Raw genomic sequence first — 23,608 nt, 5'->3', positions numbered from 1 at the left:
AAACCAGTATGGCATGGAGACAGTGCTTATGGGCATATGACTATCTTGCATTCCTGGCTCTTTTAGTGACTTGACTTCCTCACATAGGCAACTTGATGTCTGCAGTCCTACTTTCTTCAGTTAAATAAGAGATATTTAAGATTTCTATATATCTTTGTCAAGTACTCAGTAACTCAATTTTATTTGACGATTACAATTATCGCCTGAGATATGCAAATCTCCCTGTAAGTCTGAGGCTTTGTCAGGAGGAAGGAGGCCATGTCCACTGTCAGCAGTGCCTCTGGGCGCTCATACTAACCATGGCCCTGACAGAGCGTGTGTTACCTGCCAGGCACTGTTGTATGCGTCTAAGTTTTATATAGTTGCAAAACTTACAAAACATATGTTTTATATGCTTGTATATAATTTAGTCTTCATAGAAGTGTTCTCTGTGGTGGATACTAACATTATTCCCCTTTTACAAATAAGAAAACCAAGACAGAGAAGTTTGTAGAGACATTTACGGCTAAGCAAGCCCAACGAAAAAATAATTTGGATTCAGTGACATGCGAGGGCTCTGTGGATATTATTAACTCTTAAAGTGCGTAAGTAGCATCAGTCTAGACCAGTGTTGTCACTGTCAAGACTGGGGGTTGGGCAGATTTCCACAGCAGCAGGGAGCAGGTTTGGCGGACAGGCAGGGATTTGTAGGGAGCTGTGGCAATATCCAGCCCGGGTGGGAGGATAGTAATTCAGCAGATGAACCTTGAAGGTTGGAATCTCTGGAGAGCAAGGCCAAGCCTGGCCCTGGGGCTGCTGGTGAGTGTGTAGGATGGGCTGTAATGACAGATGTTGGGACCTGAAGCCATAACTCTCATTGGGTAAGGCAGGATCTTATTAAAGGAACAGACTCCGAGCCCACAGATCAGAGTCTACACAGCAATAAGGTTGGCTGGCTTTTGAATAGATTCTTGGGGGTCCTTAAATCCTATCCTGGGTAATAAATGGATTTGTTCCAGAAGGATAATGGAATGAGTGAATACACGAATGGATGAATGAATGAATGAATGAATGAATGAATCAATGAGGAGCATCTTGGTGAGGCTGATTAAGTAGAACTAAGTCAATTGGGGCTATTTAGAGGCAGACAGACGGCACCGTCATGTAAGTGTTTCTTCTGTGATAATACCTTGAGCAGACCCTCTCATTACTTCAGAGCAATAGTGACTGTCTTTCATAATTAAACTGGGTCTTGCCTTTCAAACTCTTTTCAGCTGGGCAGCAATTTTGGCTAGTATAGATGCTAAAAGCCACTACTTACAACAGAAGAAAAAACTTGAGATAGCTATAAATTTAATTTGTCTATGTGGCTTGAACACCTTGGATCAAAGTTGTTTTTTGAGGCAGTGTCTTTTGATGTAGTTGGTAGCTTAGTATTTAACCATCGTGATGGTTGAGGAAGAGAGATGCTATTGGAGGGAAAAAGAACCAGTTTACTTAATCCGCTTACCCTTGCCTTGAAGACATGTATCAATATTTAGAGAGTTGACCACAGTTAAAGTGACACGTATAATGGTAGGTCTGCTATTTGCTTTTACCAGATTCCTCTTATTATCAGAGCCAGTGTAAGCATCTCTTTTTGATGCCCAAATAGAAAAACCAAGGTATTTATGGACGTTTGAGTGCAGATGGATCAATGCGGGTGTAGGATTGCTAAGCTCTTCCCTGAACTCCTTGTCATAAAGCTTCCACTCGCAGTCTGGTTACACATATAGCCAAACCCTTTTGTTTGTCCTGATGTGACAGGGTTTTCCAGTGCTAATCTCTGTCTTCTCTAAAGTAAACTGTATTTTCATTAAGATCCTGGCCTTTGACTGTTCTAGTTGTTTTGGAAATGTTTGTGTAATTGATTCATACTTGGTGTAGAACCAACTTTGAATCTGACCTGTCTATCAGATCGGAGCTGCTTAAACATCATCCGAGTGATCTTGAGCCAATCTGAGTGATGCTTATGTGAATTTATTTTAACTAGTATATGCTTCTTAAATTTTGCTTTTTTTTTTGCCTTGGACCTAAACCAGACTAACTCTATGGTGTATCAGTGAGAAAGAATGAGGATAATGGCTGGTTTAAAAATATAACTGTTGTGGATTTCTCTGGCATACAACCCCGAGATGTAGGCGGAAGGTAGCAAACTGGAGGGAGATTAATGAAGTGGACTGTGCAGGTTCTCTTTTAAGAAACTTGGCTCTTTGTGCTCATGAACCGAGATGGAAAACCGGCCCTGAAATACTGCTCAACAGCCACTGCTGACCTGGTTTCACGGGGTTGGGGTTGGAGACTCGTTGTAAGGACGAATGCCTTCAAAAGCAGTGCTGTGCCACCGGTTGAAATTACTCTGGACTAGCAATTTTCAACCGGTGTGCCCCAAGAATTTTTACAGCATGCCAATACCAGACTATTTAGTCAGGGGCACTGACCTCTTTTCCCTTAGAGTGTCAAATAAAAAGATGACAACAGCCAACACAACAATAGCCCTCTAGAGTGAATAGGTCAAAATGATAACTAATTTTTTTTTTTGTCAGATCGGCAGAAAAAAAAAATATATATATATATATTTTTACAGAAGCAGAGATAGACAGGGACAGACAGGAACGGAGAGAGATGAGAAGCATCAATCATCATTTTCTCGTTGCGCGTTGCGACTTCTTAGTTGTTCATTGATTGCTTTCTCACATGTGCCTTGACCTTGGGCCTTCAGCAGACCGAGTAACCCCCTGCTGGAGCCAGCGACCTTGGGTCCAAGCTAGTGAGCTCTTTGCTCAAGCCAAATGAGCCCGCACTCAAGCTGACGACCTCGGGGTCTCGAACCTGGGTCCTTCCGCATCCCAGTCCGACGCTCTGTCCACTGCGCCACCACCTGGTCAGGCAGAAAATATATTTTTTTGATGTGCTGCAGAACTTTTGTAGTAATTCGTTTATGTGTGTCTTGAGATGAAAAGTTTGAAAATCCGCTGCTCTAGACCATTTTTTTTTGGTCTTGATCCCAGACTATAAGTCCCCAGACTTGATTCTATCGCTTGGGTTGCCTTTAAACTTCAGATCACCCTACTGCTGGCCCTGTTCGAATTCTGGCATCTCTGGTCTGTGATCCCCTGGTTCCTCCATGGCCATATCTCTGATTTGACGCCTGCTGCATAACTGCTGCCCTTCTGGTCTGGGCTTTGTCTCTGTGGCTCAGTGCTGATTAGCCTCTCTCCTGCTACATGACCCAGCTTGGCCACAACTTACTGTTTACGATGTCCCTCCCCTAAGCCCGTTCACTTCCTAATAAAATAGAGCCAGGCTCAACTGTTGCAAAGCACTGGCTTGTACCCTGGGGATTGCTTTTCCTTTAAACAGTATCAAAGTTCCCCTAAAATTTTTTTCATTGAAAATTCATGTGATTAGCTGTGTACCACATAGAGCGCTAAAATGAACGTTGAAAATAGGGTTTGTGAGTTATAAATAGTGTGGGTCAAAGCGCAGCCCCAAATGTATGCACCCTTTAATTGGGATGATAATAATGAACCTTTACCACTGCCTTTTTTCAGGGGAGAAAGCGGAAGTCCAGTATGTCTTTGTCCTCAGATTTACGGGTAAACCAACGGAGCTGAGAAGACTTCTCAGCTCCTGAACCCTAGGCTCTCTTGATCACCAAAACTACAGGTGGAAATAGAAAACACTTTGTCCAACCACTTGGGGTCGAGAAGGTAAAAAATTCAGCAATGTGGGCAGACATTTGAGTACTAATCTGGGAAACACAGTTGTCCTCAGTGATGAGCTGTTAAGCATGTTTCTGCGTGTAAAAATATAAAATATATTTTCCACTTGATTTCTAGCCTGCTAGCGCTGTCGTCTTTCTTAAAAACAGCCTTGCCGATCCATCCTACTGCTTTCCGGGGAACCGACACCCTGTCTCAAGGGCCCAAACAATTCTTTTTTGTTACCTATGTTTTAAATAACCATGATATAACAACAGTATTTCCTCTCTCAAAGTAAATTTCATTTTGATAATATAGATTTCCCAAAAGAAATTTGTATGTCCAGTCAAAATATTCTTAATATTTATGGTAATAACTGCGTGGCTATAAGACCATAGGATTAAATAGATTTGAGATAGAGTTCTTTCTCTTCATCTAGTGTTTCAGAATTAATAGGTTCCATTGATTTTTATCCCCCTCCTGGTCACAACGACTTGTATACAGTCTCTATCTTTTGGTCTGTTAACATGACTTCTGCTGCTGTAGAGTAACCCTTTGTTTCCTGGAAACCAGTGGGTTTAGCTTTTGATGAAAAGAAAACTACACATTGGATTTAATGCCACCTGATGATAGAGAAGAGAAGAGACCACTGATTGATTATCTTTTAAAATCTAATTATTCTATCTTGTACTTTTTTTTTTTTAATTTATTTTTTTAGAAAGGAGAGAGAAGGGGGGAGGAGCAGGAAGCATCAACTCCCATATGTGCCTTGACCAGGCAAGCCCAGAGTTTTGAACCGGCGACCTCAGCATTTCCAGGTCGACGCTTTATCCACTGCGCCACCACAGGTCAGGCCTATCTTGTACTTTTAAAATGCACTTTGGACCGGGCACGTCCTGGAGCCTTATGCGCTGACTGAACTGCTCTACCACAGCCAGGCGGTCAAGTTCAAGGGCAGTGTCCTTTCACCTTTATCCACTTTTGTTTACAGAATATCAGGAGCCCTTGTCATTTTTTATTTTATATAACCTAATTATTTTTATTATACATTTATTTAAATCACTTCGGACCCAGCATGTGCTAGGGTTTTACCCACTCATCAGACTGCCCCTCTGTGAGATAGCCAAGTTCAGAGGTGGTTGTTGTTAAGGTTGATCCATTTCTGTGTGCTGTCCTGGCAATCTTCTTTTTTTTTTTACAGAGAGAGAGAGCGCGGCATATATAGGGACAGACAGACAGGAACAGAGAGAGATGAGGAGCATCAATCTTTAGTTTTTTGTTGCGACACCTTAGTTCATTGATTGCTTTCTCATATGTGCCTTGACCAGGGGGCTCCAGCAGACTAAGTAACCCCTTGCTCAAGCCAGCGACCTTGGATCCAAGCTGGTGACCTCAGGGTCTCGAACTCAGATCCTCCGCATCCCAGTCTGATGCTCTATCCACTGCGCCATTGCCTGGTCAGGCTGTCCTGGCAATCTTTGCTGCCTTGTCATATCCTGTGTCATAAGGAAATGCTGTCACCAGCATTAGAGACTCACTCATTAGCTTTTTGATTCTTTCTGCGTTGGCCTGGTGAAAATAAGTATATCTGAGAATTGATCTTATATTATTGGACCTGTGTCATAGGGTTTTGAAAAAATAAATGCATGTGTGTTCTTAGTTCCTGGCACGTGTGCGGCACTGTACGGCCAGGAGCAATGGGGAACGAAGAAGGGAGGTTTCCTTTTTCCTTCCTTCTCTCTCAGTTCCCTCTTTGATGTTAACACTGCAGTGAAAAACCTGAGAAATAAGGCACAGCAACAAGTAGCCAGATCCACTCATTTATTTGTTTATTCACATATAAGACATTTGATGAGCAGCTTCAGTGTGGTAGTCACTGGAGTTATAAAGATGAGCTAGAGTTCAGGGTCATTATTAAAAACCTGTGTCTCTATGTCTTATTCTTTTTTTTATAATTTATTTTTATCAGCCTGGTGGTAGGAACTCCTAGCGATTGGTTTTATATTGCTTCCAACCTGAGTATTTCTTGAGTAGAGTAATTTTATCAGTTGGGGCCCAAGCAGAATAGTGGAGCCCATCGCAGATATAGAGAGAGTTAGCATTAAGGAACAGGCCTACTCCGTCCTGGGGTCTGGCTGGGCAAGCCGGGATCTGCAGGGATGGTCACCAGGGAGGGGACAGCCCAGAGCTCTCAGGTGCGGGGGGGGGGGGGGAGGCTGCTGTCCACAGGCAGAGTGTATTCTTCTGGGGAGCCTCAGTTCTGCTTTTAATGGGTTCGTGCAAATGGTCTGAGATCATCTCCTGTATTTAAGTCAACTGATTATGGAATTTCATCACATCTGCAAAATACCTTCACAGCAACATTTAGATCAGTGTTTGATTGAATAACTAAGAACTAGCCTAGCTGAGCTGACACATCAAAAAGAACATCACCGTAATGTTTGGGGAAAAAATGGTTTTAAACTGTATATTTTAATGGGTAAGTAATGGTCAGAGTACCTCAGGACACTGTTAATTTTCTAATAATACTTTAAAATTGTTACATTATTTGGGATGAATTTGTAAAACCTCACAACAGTTGGTTGATAGAATCGATGAAATGTAAAATAAATAGATATATTTTTGCATCAGTTTGGTCAATTTGTAAACTAAGGTTAAAATGTGCCGCTAGTTGTGTTGGCATTAGGAGACATAATCATATTTCTCTCTGTCATTCATTGGCAGTGTCCATACTACTGGACATGGTCTATGGCAGGGGTCCCCAAACTTTTTACACAGGGGGCCAGTTCACTGTCCCTCAGACCGTTGGAGGGCCGGACTATAAAAAAAAAACTATGAACAAATCCCTATGCACACTGCATATATCTTATTTTAAAATAAAAAAAACAAAACGAGAACAAATACAATATTTAAAATAAAAAAACAAGTAAATTTAAGTCAACAAACTGACCAGTATTTCAATGGGAACTATGCTCCTCTCACTGATCACCAATGGAAGAGGTGCCCCTTCCGGAAATGCGGCGGGGGCCGGATAAATGGCCTCAGGGGGCTGCATGTATCCCGCGGGCCGTAGTTTGGGGACCCCTGGTTTATGGGATCTAATTTTGACTTGAGAAATTTAGATACTCAAATTTAAACATATTCTGTCTCAAAGCAACTTGAGAGGCTGAATGGGAATATGATTATGGTATTAAATCCATTGTGTAGTGTATTTTATTTATTTGTTTAATCATGTGTCAAATCACCCAATCTGTACTATGTATTTGCTGAATAGCATAATGTTTAAAAACGCAGGCTCTGGAGTCAAATACCAACACTTTCTAGGTGTGTGACCCTGGAAAAGTCACAGAAATTTGTACCATTTTTATTGTGAAATAGGAATAATATTGACTACTTTATAGGTCCGTTTTGAGTGCTCAGTGAGATTATTCTGTGACATCAGAGTAGTTACTCCTTGAGGTCATAGACCTGACTTTCAGCCTCTGTATGTCTCGGCACAGGTACCGACAGAGGCATGCAACCTGATGATAGTAACACACCGTGATGTGCACATTCGTGGTGGGTGTGCAGAGTATGGCGGAGGCCCACAGGAGTGGCACGCCTGCTTTGTTCTTACAGTGGAGGGGCATCTTGGCCCTCCACTGCCCACACAGATAGGGAACCTTAGCACCACCATCAAAACTTGGCATTCAGATTCATGACACAATAAAAGAGGAATTGTTCTGTCAAGAAGCAACAATTAGCCTGACCAGGCATTGTGCAGTGGATAGAGCGTCGGACTGGGATGTGGAGGACCCAGGTTGAGACCCTGAGGTCGCCAGCTTGAGGGCAGGCTCATCTGGCTTGAGCAAAAAGCTCACCAGCTTGGACCCAAGGTCGCTGGCTCGAGCAAGGGGTTACTTGGTCTGCTGAAGGCCCGCGGTCAAAGCACATATGAGAAAGCAATCAATGAACAACTAAGGTGTCGCAATGAAAAACTGATGATTGATGCTTCTCGTCTCTCTCCGTTGCTGTCTGACTGTCCCTATCTATCCCTCTCTCTGACTTTCTCTCTATCCCTGTAAAAAAAAGAAAAAAAAAAGAAGCAACAATTAAAGAAAGAAAACTTTACTGAATCTTTCCATGGAAGGTCAGGTCCATGACATCAGGAAGTAAATTTAAAGACCCGAAAGCAATTTCTAGGTTATAGGGCAATATTATTAAATGATTGAATATCCGTTTGCTAGAGATTTACCTACTGAGAATTGTCAAATGAAGTCAGGATGACAGGTGTCCTATAATAAAGTTATGGTGTAGTTACTGGGTCTCTTTTTAACTTTGTATTTTACATCTTTTCTTTGCCTCCTTTATTTTCAGTGCACTCATCTATGTCTCCCATAAGGCTTTATTTTGCTCTGGTTATTTGGCTACATATAAATACTTCTTCACTTGTAGGCATAATTTTTACCTGTTTCTGGGTGATTTCTGACACTGAAAGTAAATGACTTTGTCAAGTATATTTCCAAAGAACTGTGCACTTTATAAATGCCTTCATCTACGTGATGTATGTTCTAGCTATGTATAATAAATCTGCTTATAGCTTTGGGTTATTTTTATACATTCACAAATTTTTGTCTTTTATTAGGTTTCTTTTCACCCTACCATAAATTGCCTGTCAATGAGTTACAATACATTAACTTTCAGTGAAGAATAAAATGAAAGGGAAGAATATAAAATTATAAGTAGGCATGTAAATGGCATTATCTTAACAATAGGTGACTTATCACAGTCTAGCTTGTGGGGCATGTGATTGTATTTCCATCATTGTTCACGGGCAGAACAACCTCACACTAGTTCATATAAGCCCCTTTTTTCTTTTTTTAAGTGAGAGGAGGGAAGACAGAGAGACAGACTCCTGCATGTGCCCCAACCAGGATCCACCTGGCAGCCCCCCTCTGGGGCTGATGCTTGAATCAACCAAGCTATCCTCAGTGCCTAAGGCTGATGCTTCGACCAACCAAGTCACTGGCTGTGGGAAGGGAAGAGAGAGAGAATGGGGAGAGAGAGGGTAAGCGAAACAGATGGTTGCTCCTCATGTGTGCCCTGATCGGGGATCGAACCTGGAATGTCTGCGTGTCAGGCTGACACATCTATTGAACCAAACAGCTAGTGCCACATTTCTTAAGTTGAGATGGAGGGAGCCTCTCCAGTTAAAGGGGATCATCTTACCTCAAGCTGTTTATTGCCCTCCTTCTACAATTCCCATGGGAAATCTGAGCAGTTCAAAAAGAAGACAAAATATGCCTCTATGCAGATATAGTTCCATTGTCTTTCAAACAGTTTTCACAGGTCTTTGGGACGATCTGGAGCAGGGGGCACGCCCCTGTTCTGTTGGGTGGAAGAGAAGAAATTGCTAACAATTTTTTTTTAGTGGGAAATTTAGCAATCCATGGTGGAAAGTTTAGAAATATTTCTTTTCATTATTCCTGACATTGGACTTCTAAATTTTGCTTCAATAGAAGGCAACACATAAAAATATAATGATAAAAATTTCACTTAAATAGAGTTCCTAATAGCAAAAATTAGAAACAACATAAATGTTCTACATTTATGGACTAATCACATGAATTATGATGTATATTTGGTTGAAAACTATGTTGTTATTAAAATTTTGTTAGAAAAATATTTGATAACATTGGAAGATATTGGCAATATATTACATATAAAAGCATTCTACTAAATAACTTGTGTGGGCCTTTGGTGGCGCGGTGGATAAAGCCTTAACCTGGAATGCTGAGGTCGCTGGTTTGAAACCCTGCGCTTGCCTGGTCAAGGCACATATGGGAGTTGATGCTTCCTGCTCCTCCCTCCCTTCTCTCTCTCTCTCTCTCTCTCTCTCTCTCTCTCTCTCCCCTCTCTAAAATGGATAAACAAAAACAAAAATTTAAATAAATAAATAACTCGTGTGGGAAAGTCTTTTAAAAAAATCATTATTTAAACAAATCTACCCGTGGATCCTAATTTTTATCTCTAGGTGGTACAACTTGATGTGATTTTAATTTTTCTCTTATTTTTTTTAATGGATATTTTATACATTTTCTACAATGACCAAGTATTCTTTTTGGAATACAAATGGAACAAAGGTTTTTAAAATTGAAGAAACTCTAGTGGGGAACTACAAAGGGCAATGCCAAGAGAAGTGTGTTTATCATTTGTGAAATACTCCTTTTAGAATTTCCTCTGACATTTTTAAAAGAATGCAAACTAAAGAAAACTTACTTTCAGCTCACATTTTTACGTGTGTTATAGTAAAAAAAAATCCTGTTACTTACAGGAATGTTAAGAAACATGTTTAATAAAACCTGAGAAGAAGGCCACGCCTGCGTTTTAAAGTTGAGGACGGTCTCTGGCAGGTAAACACCTTCTTTTGGTTTTCTGACTAGTGGAAGAGAAGACTTGAAAAATTAATACACCTCAGGTTAGTTGTAGTCTTGCCCAGAGACCCTTTTAAAATTCTTCTAAACGAAGCAGGTGAGTGTAGAAGAATTTGTAGGTTGTGGTGGTCCGGTGCTTAATTCAGGGGCAATATTTCAAACGTGGAACAGTGCATTTGAGAATTGGCAATCATAACATTTTGCCCGTTTTTCCTTGTAAATGGTTTTAACTGGTCGTCAGAGAGGATCTGGAGAGAGGAAGAAAAAATATTAGAGAAAAGTCATGTTCAGAGACAAAGGGAAAGAATTAAAAAAGATTCTTTCATCACTGCAGAGGTAAAAAAAAAACAAAAACACATCGATGTATCTCAAGTCACTTCTCTTTTAACGTATGAGATCACTGGTTAACCATGTAATAATGCCACCAAATTGAAAAAGAGAGAATACCGGAGTGGATGAAATATTGGTCAAGTCGACAACTGGTTTCTATAACAGTTGCATGGTGGTGGTTCAGTTATTTTGTTTTCGCAGATATATATTCTTAAATGAGTCTTGCTCCTTGCCTTTTTTATCTCCATATGGAATAGAACACTTTCAGTGCATAAAACCGTCTCGTCTTAAATTTACAGTCGTCATTTCATCTCAGGGTTTCCGGGTGCCTTGTCTTGAATGCACTTGCACATCCAGGGACGGAGGACTTGGTGGCAGCACTCCATGGCTTTCCAAATCCCAGGCAACAGAACAGTTGAGTCCTGGGGGATCCGCAAAGAAGAACACCGGACTCTTTTGTCAGCTGTCACGGGGAAATGCTGTACACACAGCGTTACTTGGGAGAGTCTGAGTGAGCACCCACCCCCGTGGAAAAGCTCTGAGCAGGCAAAGAGTGAATAGAGTTGGCTTAACTCTGTTTACTCTGGATTTCCAGAACATTCTCACTCAGAGAACTTTTCCTTAGCGATGCCTGGTAACACTATTGTGTGCCAGTTGTTCTGTGGAAGACAGGGTAGGCGGCACTGGTCCAGAGTATTCAAACCGTAACGGGGCTGTTTAATTACTCACGTTATTTGTCTGAAAGTGTTACCCCGCCTGCAAGGTCAGGATTGTCAGCGTGGTTAGGTCACCTCACACGTGATCTAAAGTCTGGCCTGGGTTTCTATGTTTTGAAAAGCTTCTTGGACATTGAAATGCAGTGCTGGCTTGGGGAATCATTGAACCAGAATCAGTTTAGTGTAATGCTAATACTATTACCAGTATCAGTATTACTATAGTACTATGGTACTACTCTTAGTATTACTACAGTACTATAAGTATTCCTATTAGTGCTGCAGCAATTTACATACTATTACTATTGCTATCACTATGCAGTATTACTATAGTACTATGGTACTACTCTTAGTATTACTACAGTACTATAAGTATTCCCATTAGTGCTGCAGCAATTTACATACTATTACTATTGCTATCACTGTACAGTATTACTATAGTAACAGTATTACGATAACACAATTGCTACATCACTATTGCTACAGTAATATTACTATTGTTATCATTACTATAGTAATAGTACTATTACTATTACTTCTTCAGAACTCTCTTTCCCCTCTTATCTCATTATCAAGGCCCGTTGACTAGCTGCTAGGGGGCAGATGTACCACAAACATGTGCAGGAAAGCATCCCATACCTTATATTCCACAAGGTCCAGTGGGCGGCTATCATTGGCAAACAACAGTGGCAGAAAGAAATCCTTGCCAAGTATATCAAAAGAGCTAGTGAGAGCTTGCAGAAACAGGGATGCCTGTACGAATAAGGAAACGGTATTTCTGGTATTAAAATCAAGTAGTTTGGTGATTGATCCAGTTTGCCTTGCCTCAGCTCGCAGCGTCCCTGTGACTGGCCTATAACATCCCCCCACCGCCGCTCACTTCAGAGACTCCCTCTTTACCAAGACTCTTCTTTCCAGCGCTCGCTGGGGATGTGTCCTGGTGGTGGTGGTGGGGCGACACACAAAACCCCCTTTCCTGTAAACTACCAGGGAACTCAGGTGGGGGGCCTCCCTGCACTAGGAGGAGCTGGGTTTTAGGTGAAGAAAGACTAATGCAGCAGGTCATTAGGACACGGGTTTGGCTTTCCACTTCCGATCCCAATAGCATCTTTGTTCAGGGAACCGTGAGCATGTCGGGGCTGAGAAGAAACAGGAAGGCAGGAATCCACGCTGCGTCTGCAGCGAGCCTGGTGAAGAGCCCAGGGCCAAAGGCACACACAGATGTGGCCTGGGCTGTCCCTCGAACCACGCATCTGACTGACTATAAACCTGAAAGACCAGTCCCAGCGCTAGAAACTAGGCTCCTGTTGTCCTGGTCTCATAGCAACGCTGCCCAAGCCCAGCCCCTCCTCTGCAGGAAGATCTGTGATCAGCCATCACACCTGCTCTGGTTGGCCTGTGGCTGGTCTGGGTTGTGGACAGAGCAGGTCTCCCCTCTGCGGCGAGGCCGGGCAGGGTCCTCACCGAGCCCTGGCTGTTTGGGTTTGTGGCCCAGCGGGGGTGGGGGAGGGGGGAACGGAAATCTTCCTCTCTAGACACATTCAGTAGTGGTGGTGTGAACACACCACCTCCGGGTTTTACAGTTCTCACGTATGCTTCCAGAGTCGGTGTGTGTGTGGAGCAGTCTGTGGTTCCATCGGTTTCTCTTTTCCCTTTAATAGAGAATCATTTAATGGAATTATCCCTTCCTCTTTCCAGTCCCCGAGCTAGACACTAAAGCTCAACAAATCTCTTCTGGAAAAAAAATTCTTCTTTTTTACTTTCAGTAATAGAACATATTACGACACCACGTAGGATCAAGTGTCATTAAAAAAAAAAAAAGTCTTACAGCCGATGTGTCAGGATGTAGGAGGTTTGAAAAATTCTAAATGAGGAAGCTAGCGGAGTGGAGGCTCACACTGCTCACGAGGGGGAAACGCCAAAGCACCAGCTAATAATTTTAAACCACAAAAGTGACCGTCGTCCACGATGAGGACTAATTGACTTGGGGGCGGTGGAGTGCTTTCTCCTTATTGATCCACCGGTATTGGGCAGGATTACTGCTAATTCCTTTGTAAGTCAACTCTCCTTGTAAATCCTGACGGAAAATAGCTAACCGGGGATGAATTTTCTTCCTAAATAGTTATGGGAGTTGGGTCCTGTCTTAGTTGTTACCTTGTTTAGCTACCTGAGCTGTAACAAGCTTGTGTTTCTAACCAGAGCAGGGGAAGGGGGTCGCTATTCTAATAGAAGGAACAATGAATAGAGTCCCAGTCCCCACCCACAAAGAGAGGGAGGGAATGCTAGTGGGTGAGACGGTGACACTTGAATGAATAACAATTACTTCAACTCGTCTTTTTCTACTAATATATAGCCCCCCCCCCCAAAAGGAAGAGCTTTTGATTTCGACACATTCAGTTGTTAGAATGTGCTAGCACAGACAGACAATAAATCATAATGCACTACAGGTCTAGATCTCTACCCTCTCTACCCCCTGCCCCCCTAAGAAGAACTATTTCCAAAATGATCGGTGGTAGGAAGGAAATTGAATGGTAATTATGTTGAAAACGAACCTCAAATGTGAATAATATGCACATCGTTTTCCTACTCGGTAGGAAAGGACCACACAGTGCAGCACAATGACGTGACAGGCTGTCACCACCCCCTTCCTTGCCTGCGCCGCCAGCTCTGCGTCTCCTTTCTTACAGACCCTTCCCGGCCAGCCTGCCAGAGTGAAGTCACCTTCACGGTGACACACACTTCTGGAAAGGGACCGTGACTGTGCAGGAGGAAAAGTGTCTCAGCCCTCAGAGATCCCAGAGGGTCGTGGCCAGTCGAGGTGGACTCGGGGACCCTTTAGTAAAGGCTCTGGGTTCTTCTTTCCTCATCTTGTTAGTGTGGTGGCCACTGGCTGGCATCTCAGTCTCTTCTGTTGGTCCTGAGAGCCCCCAGCATGAAACGGCCTTGAGTCTTTCTCTGGTTCTCACCAAGCTCCCAATGTCATCGGCTGTGTGCCCTGCTGGCTCCTCTCCGGAACCTTCAGGCACGGTTAATAGCTTACCTGCGAACATTTCTTCCTTCCTCCCTACTTGCTCGAGCACGTTAGCTAGTTTTTCCCAATGCAGGTATCTCGCAAAAGTATGGAACAACCAGGATATGGACATTAACATAACCCACCTGTCGTCTTCAGATTTCCCCAGTTTTATTGTGCTCGCGTGCGTGCCTGTGTTTCGTTCTGGGCAGCTTTATTACGGATGTCGGTTTACGCAACTGTTACCACAGTCGAGGTGCAGAATGCTGTCCTTCTCGTGGGCTTCCTTTTCCACACCTGTCTTCACCCCACTCTCCTCTTTCTCTGACCCTTGACAACCACTGATCTGTTCTTTACGTCCTTTCAGAAACGTGGCACAAATGGAACATGATAGCATGTACTCTTTCGGGAATGGTTTTATTCACTCGGGAGAATTCCCTTGAAAACGATCTCATTTGTATCCTAAGGTGTGTGTGTGTGTGTGTGTGGGGAGTGATCTCACAATCAGGATGATCACGTCTCTCCATTTAATAGGATTATAAAGTTAACAAGTCGCTTTCATAGACAATATTCATTTGATGCCCTCGCCGGGGTAGAAACACAAGGCTTGAAAGAAAAAACAAGCGTGAATGACGTGGTTCCACTCTCCAGCTGCGGCAGAGATCGGCTGGCTCTTCCTCCAGGGCACACAACTGGACTCCCATCTTCCAGCTTCACGCTTACAAGGGTGGCCACGTGGCTGGATTCTGGACAATGGGAAGTGACCAGAGATGATGCCTTCCCATGCCAGCCTGGTTCATAAACACCTCCCACACGTGTCCCTCCACATTCTGTTCCCTTCTCTGGCCATCTCGGGAACCTTAGAGGAGCCATTAGGTGGGACAAACAACCCTGATGAAACTCTCTGGGATCTCTTGACCTTTAGAGTTGTGGGTCACCAGAGGCGTGGGAGCAGCCACTGGGCATCTGGAAGTGGCGAAGGGCGGGGCACAATAGAAGCCTGTAGAATTTGCTTCCCTGTCATGTCCAGCCCAGGTCTGTCTGAGACCCAGGATGCGCACGGCACTGCCCTCACATGTTCAGGGCGAGTCACCTGAGGGGTTTCCCGGTTCTCTTGGAGTTTTGTTGTTTTGTTCTCTAATCCTTCCGGAGTTCGTTAGGAAGGGAGGTGTGCTAATTCAGCATCTCATCGGCCATTCTTTGCAGGTTTGTGTCCGTGAATTAATTTTATCTCTGTTATTTATTTATTTATTTATTTATTTTAAAAAGTGGAGGAAAAAGGTAATCTTAAATTTATCTTGCTATAACATACGACGTTTCTAGTATGGTAGAATTCCCGTGGTTTTGTTGGGTGAGTGAGTGTGTTAGCATCTGGATCGTTCTACCCACACAAGGTAATTCCAGTTAGATAAGAGACTGAATTCAGGGAATAAAATTGAGGGAGCTCTAAGATGTAGAGAGTCATGTCTGTGTGTGGTTCCAACCTCCTGAAATCTTCCTGCGAGCTTTCTTCTCCTTTCTGCTCATCTTCCTTTTCTCATTACCACCATTCAGAGAGGTTTTTAGTTCTCATTTCTTTGGTCCATTGAAATGGATGTTTTTGAAGTGATGTGTTTATCAGCAGGGAAAAGTGATGGTGATTTCTTTCCACATGAATAGCTGCAAATGAAAAGTGGCTTCTGGAACTTACCTTTTTGGCAGCCTGGCAGGATTCCAGCTGCTCCCCCCTGCACAGCCCCCACAGTGTGCATGTGGTGGATTCTGAATGATGCTCTGACGATTCTCTGCGTTTTTGTTTCCATTGTTTTCATTCCTTTGTCCTGAAGAACGATGGCCAATAAAACGTGTTCTTCTCTAAGCGTTCTTTCCCGATAAGCTCTCCCCCTCACACCCACAAACAGGCGCCACGAAACCTTGACTGTGTAGGGCAGGGGTCGGGAACCTTTTTGGCTGAGAGAGCCATGAACGCCACATATTTTAAAATGTAATTCTGTGAGAGCCATACAATGACCCGTGTACACTACACGTTATCCAATAAAAATTTGGTTTGGTCCCAGAGGACAGCTGTGATTGGCTCCATCCACCTGCAACCATGAACATGAGCGGTAGGAAATGAATGGATTGTAATACATGAGAATGTTTTATATTTTTAACATTTTTTTTTTATTAAAGATTTGTCTGCGAGCCAGATGCAGCCATCAAACGAGCCACATTCTGGCTCGCGAGCCATAGGTTCCCGATCCCCTGGGGAAGGGGCTGGCTTCTGCCTTCTTTCGCAGCTTGGTCTCCTTCCATACCCCTGAGTGGCAGCCTGCTGTGGAGCTTCCGGGAGGGACCGCCGCCCTTAGGCTGCTTTCTCGGTCCAGAGCCCACCATTTCTGCATCTCATCTTGCTTGCCTGGCGGATGCCTGGCTGGCCTCCGACAGCTCTGACGCCACGTCCTCTAGAGGGGGGCTCGTTGCTGGGAGATTCCCCTCCTCTCTGCTGGCTCCGCCCCCTGCAGCACCTCTGCCGTCATGCTTGCTGTACTGCGTGGAGGGCGCGAGGTAGCTGTCCGCCGATCCTAATTGCGGGAAGACACTGCGTTTCCCCGCTTTGTAGGTCTAGAGCAGGGGTCCCCAAACTTCTTAGGTCTAGAGCAGGGGTCCCCCAAACAGGAGGCCAGTTCACTGTCCCTCAGACCAGTAGAGGGGCCGCCACATACAGCGCTCCTCTCACTGACCACCAATGAAAGAGGTACCCCTTTCAGAAGTGCGGCAGGGGCCGGATAAATGGCCTCAGGGGGGCTGCAGGTGGCCTGCGGGCTGTAGTTTGGGGACGCCCGGTCTAGAGCCTATCGTGGCGCCCACATGCAGAAACCCCAGTGCATGTTGAATGAGTGTTTCAAGTGCAGCCATCTTAATCCATTATAGAAACAAACACCTCACTAGAAGAATACGAAGTTGGCATTACGGATGATATTCAAGCCGAAGCCTGAAAGTCACTTTGGGCATTTCACGGCGGGGGCGGGTGGTGGGCAGGTGTTGTGGAGCTGTTTTAATTTACTTTCCGTGGCATTTAGGTAAGTGGCAGGGGGCGGGGCTGACGTGGAGGAGGCAGGTGCGTGAAGAGGACGCAGCAACGCCTTTGGCCAACAAACCCCCGTACGGAAGGGACCGAAACGGTGATTGTTTTATTCCGATGAATTTTTAGGACTCGTAATTCACTGGGGCGCGGAAGGGAAATACTGTGAAAGATCCCGTTCCCTTTCACATTCTTTCAAACTGAACAACGCCCGTCTGAGACAGTGGCCGTCGTTGGCTGCGCTGCCATCTTAGGAACTGCTGACCCATTCTCAGAGGCAATAACCTCGGGCCGAACGGACAGATGGAGGAGAGAGTGTTTCATGGCTTTTTATTCCACTTTACGTTTTCTTGTGCTTGTCTGGTGATTTCATTCTAGTGATGTCTAAAGCTCAACAAATACATGTTTTCAAGTCATAGTATTGCAGGGTTTGGGGGGCCTCACTTGGGTAGGAATAGTGCCTCGGCCATGGCAGGGCTTTCTAAGTTACGAAGTTGAGGCAAAACGTTGCTTCCTAATAAAGCCCACCCCCTGGGTCTTGGATATTATTTTTGTGTGTGTGTGTGGGGAGGGGGAAATATGAAGGCTTTCTTCTAGTCCGACAGCCTTTCAGATTTCAAACTACAACGTTCAGGCCTTTCCTCACTGAATTCCTTCCTCTCTTCTAACGCTTTTCTGCACCCCACAGCCTGGCATGGTGCCGAGGGGAGGCAGGGTCCGGGGCTTGTTCTAGACGTAGGGCACAGAGAACTGTACGTTTCAGCCTACGGCCTGGAGCGGAGAGGCATGTGTGGAGCAAAGCGGGTCCGTGGAGAAACGAGACTCGTGAGAAGGTGCAGGGGCTCGTCCACAACGAAACGGCACACGAGCTGAACAGAAAGGCGCCTTGCCAACGCTGGGAAGCAGGAGCCACTCCTAAAATGGTGCGGCACTTCTACCCTGGAGCCGTTACTTGGCAGCCGTGGTGACAGAAATGGATGGAGTGCTGGAAACTAGGAACGTTCACTCAGAAGAGAAACTTGATAGTTGTCCGTTTTCCCGTTCCCTCCCTCTCTTTCTCACTTTCTCCCTTCCTTGAGGCGCGCAGACTAAAAATCATTCTGAGTAGTATTAAAAAAAACCCACAAACAAAACAAAACTAGATGCATGGATTATTAGAGCTTGCCACAGGAGCTGTCCTGGGCACGGACACTGGCCTTTAGGTAAAATGAGTTCACCTGGAAAAACATCCAGGCTTGCGCTGCCCCGTGTTAGCGCATCTTCTCCAAGTTGAACAGAATACCTTTCAATTACAGGCATTGAAAGATCTTGGCTACTTTTAGACAACATTTCTTACGACGGACTCGGAACTGGGGAAAACCTGCATTCTCTAACAGAACACAGGGAGGGCACCTCCTCGTTCTCAGAAACTTTTAGGGAAGTTTTGCAGTCTTAGTTGGTGTCCAGTGGCAAAAGAACTACCTTGCAGCTGCTTTGCCCAGAAAGTGGTCATTTCCCCCAGAGGTAGGTGGTGGGCAGGGCAGGGCAGGGCAGGGCAGGGTGTGCCGAGAAGGGTAAAAGGTCTGTGGGAAAGAACAAGCTAAGAGGCTTCTCGAGCATCGCCCACCCAAATGCCGTCCTGCAGTTGAACAATATTTGAAAACAGGGACATCTGGAACTTCCGAGGGTTTGTGTGGCAGATGCGAGAGTAGCAAGCCGGCAGCTGTGGGAGCAGGGACATCTGCAGCTGGTACGTGATGGGTGTCAGTCCAAACAGGGGCTGGCTGTGTCGGAAGCTGCTTATCGTTTCCTTTTTTTTTTTTTTTTTTTTTAAGTTCATATAGTCTTGACATTGCTATGTTTGTTTTTTAAAAGTGTATTCTTTCTCAATATGTTTACTTTTTATTACTCTATGATTCCAGCTTTTTCACTTTTGTGCCGCAAACCTGTTTTCTTGAATTTCATTGAACAAAGGCAGGCAGAGGCTCCCTCAAATTTGTTTCCTTGAGTGAATTTTCTTTTCGAAAGTGAGTCTTTTCTCCGCATTATGAGTGTTGTACTCTCTGCTTCCTCGTTGCTAAATCTCTTAACAATTTTTTTTTCCTGATTAGTCGTCGTTGGATAAGGCGAGGTGCATGTCGGCTGGGCGTCATCCAGGGTGCCCTTCACTGTCTGCTGGGATGCTGGTGGACCCTTCCGCTCATCTCCTCAGCTAGAAGGATGGGCATAGCCTGGAATTTCTGGTGCCAAGTGTGCACCCAGAGGTGCCTTATTCTGTGTCATTTCTTCACTGGGTTTGTTGAAGCTGCTGGTGAAGTGTTTGCTCCGGGTCAGACCCACACCCTGAATACACACACGTGACTGTGGTTGCACGTCTAGCTCTATTGGTGACCGCGTCGGGGGAAGGCCCACAGCGCTGATTTTCTGGTTATTGGTGGCACAAAGTATTGGACTTTCTGGGGGGAGAGGATCTTCAGGGCTGCTGATCTGACATGCTGAGCGGAGTTTGGGGTGATGCTTTCCCTGGGGGCACCTTGCTTGCTCTGGCCTGGGGTCCTGGCGGCCAGATTACAAGAGATGTGAGGGCTCTTCCTGACTTGATGTCCCCTCCACCGTGCTTTCCCAGGAGTGGGAACTGTTAACAATGGCAGATGCTAAGTGATACTCCATATAGTTCTTACTAATTTTTTTTTTTTTTTTGTATTTTTCTGAAGCTAGAAACCGGGAGAGACAGTCAGACAGACTCCCGCATGCGCCTGACCGGGATCCACCCGGCACGCCCACCAGGGGCGACGCTCTGCCCACCAGGGGGCGATGCTCTGCCCCTCTGGGGCGTCGCTCTGCCGCGACCAGAGCCACTCTAGCGCCTGGGGCAGAGGCCAAGGAGCCATCCCCAGCGCCCGGGCCATCCTTGCTCCAATGGAGCCTTGGCTGCTGGAGGGGAAGAGAGAGACAGAGAGGAAGGAGGGGGGGGGTGGAGAAGCAGATGGGCGCTTCTCCTGTGTGCCCTGGCCGGGAATCGAACCCGGGACTTCCACACGCCAGGCTGACACTCTACCACTGAGCTAACCGGCCAGGGCAGTTCTTAGTAATTTTAATTATAGTCAGACCGATTGTGGTGAGTTTTAAGTAGCTTTCTTTTGGCCTATCGAATAGAGCCAAGAGTCTGGATTTGAAGTGACTCTTTCGGAAATTAATGGCCTGGTACTGTGGTGCTGACCCTCTCATTCCGGTGAGTGTGTCCCTGCGGACTCCTGGGCATGCCCAGGTGCTCAGCATGCAGCAGGTGTGTTAGCCTAGGGTCGTGCCCTGGCCCTGCAAGTGGACTCCACGGGCCTTTGGTGCCATGGGGTTTCCTTTTGTCTGTCCACTCCATGCAGGGGGGAGAAATCTAAGTTCTGAAGCACTTGGGTGAAGTACAGTGAAGCGAGACTTTGGAGGAGGATGCTTTGGTGTCTGCTGTCGCAAATATGTGGCATTTACAAACAATAAATACTTTTTAATGGTTTTAACTCATCCTCATAATAAAAAAAAAACACCTTGTCTTAGGAAAAGAAGTGTCAATCATTTCCACACTCGCTTGTCCTTGTAGAATATTATTCATCTGCCTCTTCTTTTTAATCTTTTTTAAACTACATGTCTGTGTTGTGCCTGAAAGTTTTTCTGTTCTGAAAAGCACTTTCATAATAAAATTTTGTTTGTGTTCACGCCTGAGAATATATCTGTCGATTTCACATATACAGGGCAGTTCTGTGAAATGCAGATAACAGATATCTTGAATTATACGGTATTATTTTCAAAAATTGCTCTTGTGGTTAAATTGCTTTCTGATATTTGGCAGGGATAGACGTCTATGGCCAGCTTGAAATTTTCGTTACTTTGTAAGCAAATGCATTTTATTTTGTCAAAGATTTTCACGTTCTTTATTCCTTGAAATAAAAAAAAAAAAATTACAATGACCTACATTAGATGTTTTCATTTATTTTTTTTTCCCCCTTGGTTTTATTTGATCCCTTTTCATCTGCTTATAAAGGTTCTTCTTCAGTCTAGGAGGACACACTCGATTACAGCTCCTTGGGTGTGTTTATTTCTTACGGGAGCCGCTTCACAAGTAGATGGGGCCGCCTGGTTCTTCTATCAGCCTGCTGGTTTCCCCTCATCGTTTTTGATGTTTTGTCCTTCTTTTAGGCTTTGAGAATTGAGATGGGCCTTGTTAGAGATTCACAGCAATTCCTGGTGGGCACTTTAAGCCCCAGATGAAGGGAGAAATAAAAATGTTTAAACTCTCCCCCATTTTACTTTGTCAGTTGCCAGTCCGAGCCACCCGGAGGGTCGGTGGGCCCCCCCCTGGAGGTGAGAGTGAGAATGAGAGGCAGACTCAGCCAGGAATGTGTTTGCTGAAGAGCTTCCATTCCTTTTTTGGAACAGCTCTCAGACGCTCCCCTGCTTTGGCAAAACGGGCTGTCTACGGTGTGTGACTGACTGGACCCGTCTGTGCCAACTCCCTGTCCCTCGCTGCCTCTGAAACCCAGAATGCTTCTCAATGCTGCTAATGGAAGCCACGGGGCCCACCTCACCCCACCCCCCGGGGGGGCAGAGGCCTCTGCCGATGTGCTTTGTATAATTCCCTTTGCACGTTTGAGATTCACAAGTTAGGTGGTGACTCAAACCGAATTTCCTCTGTATTTTATTTACCGATACATGATTCAAATTCCCTGGGAATTTCTTTTGTAATGGCTGACTTTCTTGTGTACTTTATAAGGTTGATCTAGAGTTTTTCTTTCTTTTTCTTTTTTTTTTTATTGCTGATTATTTTCAAATGGATCTGGAAGACAATACCTTACATATTGCCAAGAAGTCAAACTGTTCTGTTTTGTGAGTGCAAGTTAGGAAGGTAGATCAGATCAGCCTTGGCAAATAGAGACTTGATAAAAATCTTTTTTTTTTTTAATTTACTGAGAGGATGGGAGGCGGAGACAGACTCCCACATGCGCCCCTACTGAGATCCACCCAGCAAGCCCACTACGGGGTGATGCTCTGACCATCTGGGGCCCTTGCTCTGTTGCAACCAGAGCCATTTTTTTAGCGCCTGAGGTGGAGACCATGGAGCCATCCTCAGCACCCAGGGCCAACTTGCTTGAACCACTAGAGCCATGGCTGCATGAAGGGAAGAGAGAGAAAGAGAGGGACAGAGAGAGAGAGAAAGGAGGGAGGAGTAAAGAAGCAGATGGTCACTTCTGTCTGCCCTGACTGGGAATCAAACCCAGGACTTCCACATGCTAGGCCGATGCTCTACTCCTGAGCCAGCTGGCCAGGGCTGAGAGTAAATCTTAAATGTTCTCACCACATGCAAAAATTGGCAATTAGGTGAGGTGATGGATGTGTTATCTAACCATATTGTGATAATCATTTCCCAATATTTCCATGTCTTAAATCATCACATTGTACACCTTAGACTTCTACAATGTGCTATGTCAACCATATCTCAGTAAAGGTGGAAAATAAACAATGCTGGGTCACATGGTTGACATGACTACATCAATATCAATTTGCTTTAACATTTAGAGCAACCTAGGAAATTGGGTGGTTGGATCTCCATTTTATAGCTGACACTCATAGAAATGAAATAACTTGCCTGATATTGCACAGCCAATACATTTTGAGGAAGTGTCCTCAAAATTTCTGCTCTTTTTATTTATTTATTTTTTGCTGTCTGATTGTCTGGAGAGTGTCCTCATGTCTCCAAATCTCTGTGGTATTTAGTGTTCCCCGTTACTGAATGTTGATCACCTGCTGGTGTTCATGGCTCTGTGTACCCAGTCCTCTTCTGAGGAGAGTGTGTGTGCTGTATCATATCTCTTATACTCTCTGGGACTGTTGACTAATGGTGGAGAGGGTCTGGCCCTCAGCACCTTGGTTTGTCATCCAGGCACATATATATATATATATGAGCCTTTTTTTAACTAGGGTATTTTATTTATCTGCACCTAGAGCAATTCTTCCTTTCGAGTGAAAAGGTTTGCCTTCATGCGTACCTTTGGAGCTCTCTAAGATTACTTGGGTGGTTTAGATCTGCTTACCGGCCTTGGAACACCTGCGGTCCAGGGGGCCGCTCCTCTCCATGGTCACTGTGAACCAAGAACTGTCAACAGAGCAGAATCTCAACTTGATGATGTTGTGGCTGGTCCTGCTGCCCTGCATCCCGTTAGGCCAATCAGAGAAGCGGCAAAACCACTGATCATGTAGGGAACTCTTGAAAGATAAAAGGTAGCTAGAAAGTGTTGGGGTGATCAGTGCCTGGCAGATGAGAGCATCTTCACAAAAAACATGTGCCTTTATTTTATAACTTGCTTCTTGAGAAATACTGGTCAGCTTCA

At 44.7% G+C, this 23,608-nt stretch overlaps 1 protein-coding gene across 15 annotated transcripts in view; it reads left to right on the top strand.

Annotated features, from left to right (window-relative positions):
• Positions 1–23,608, top strand: part of PDE1C (phosphodiesterase 1C) — a 458,978-nt gene that overhangs the window by 340,066 nt on the left and 95,304 nt on the right. The gene's annotated exons all lie outside the window — the stretch shown is intronic.

Source organism: Saccopteryx bilineata, chromosome 7, assembly GCF_036850765.1.
Source record: "Saccopteryx bilineata isolate mSacBil1 chromosome 7, mSacBil1_pri_phased_curated, whole genome shotgun sequence".
Lineage (NCBI taxonomy): Eukaryota > Metazoa > Chordata > Mammalia > Chiroptera > Emballonuridae > Saccopteryx > Saccopteryx bilineata.
The sequence above is the reverse complement of the archived record's forward strand: the minus strand, read 5'-3'. Positions and strand labels throughout refer to the sequence as shown.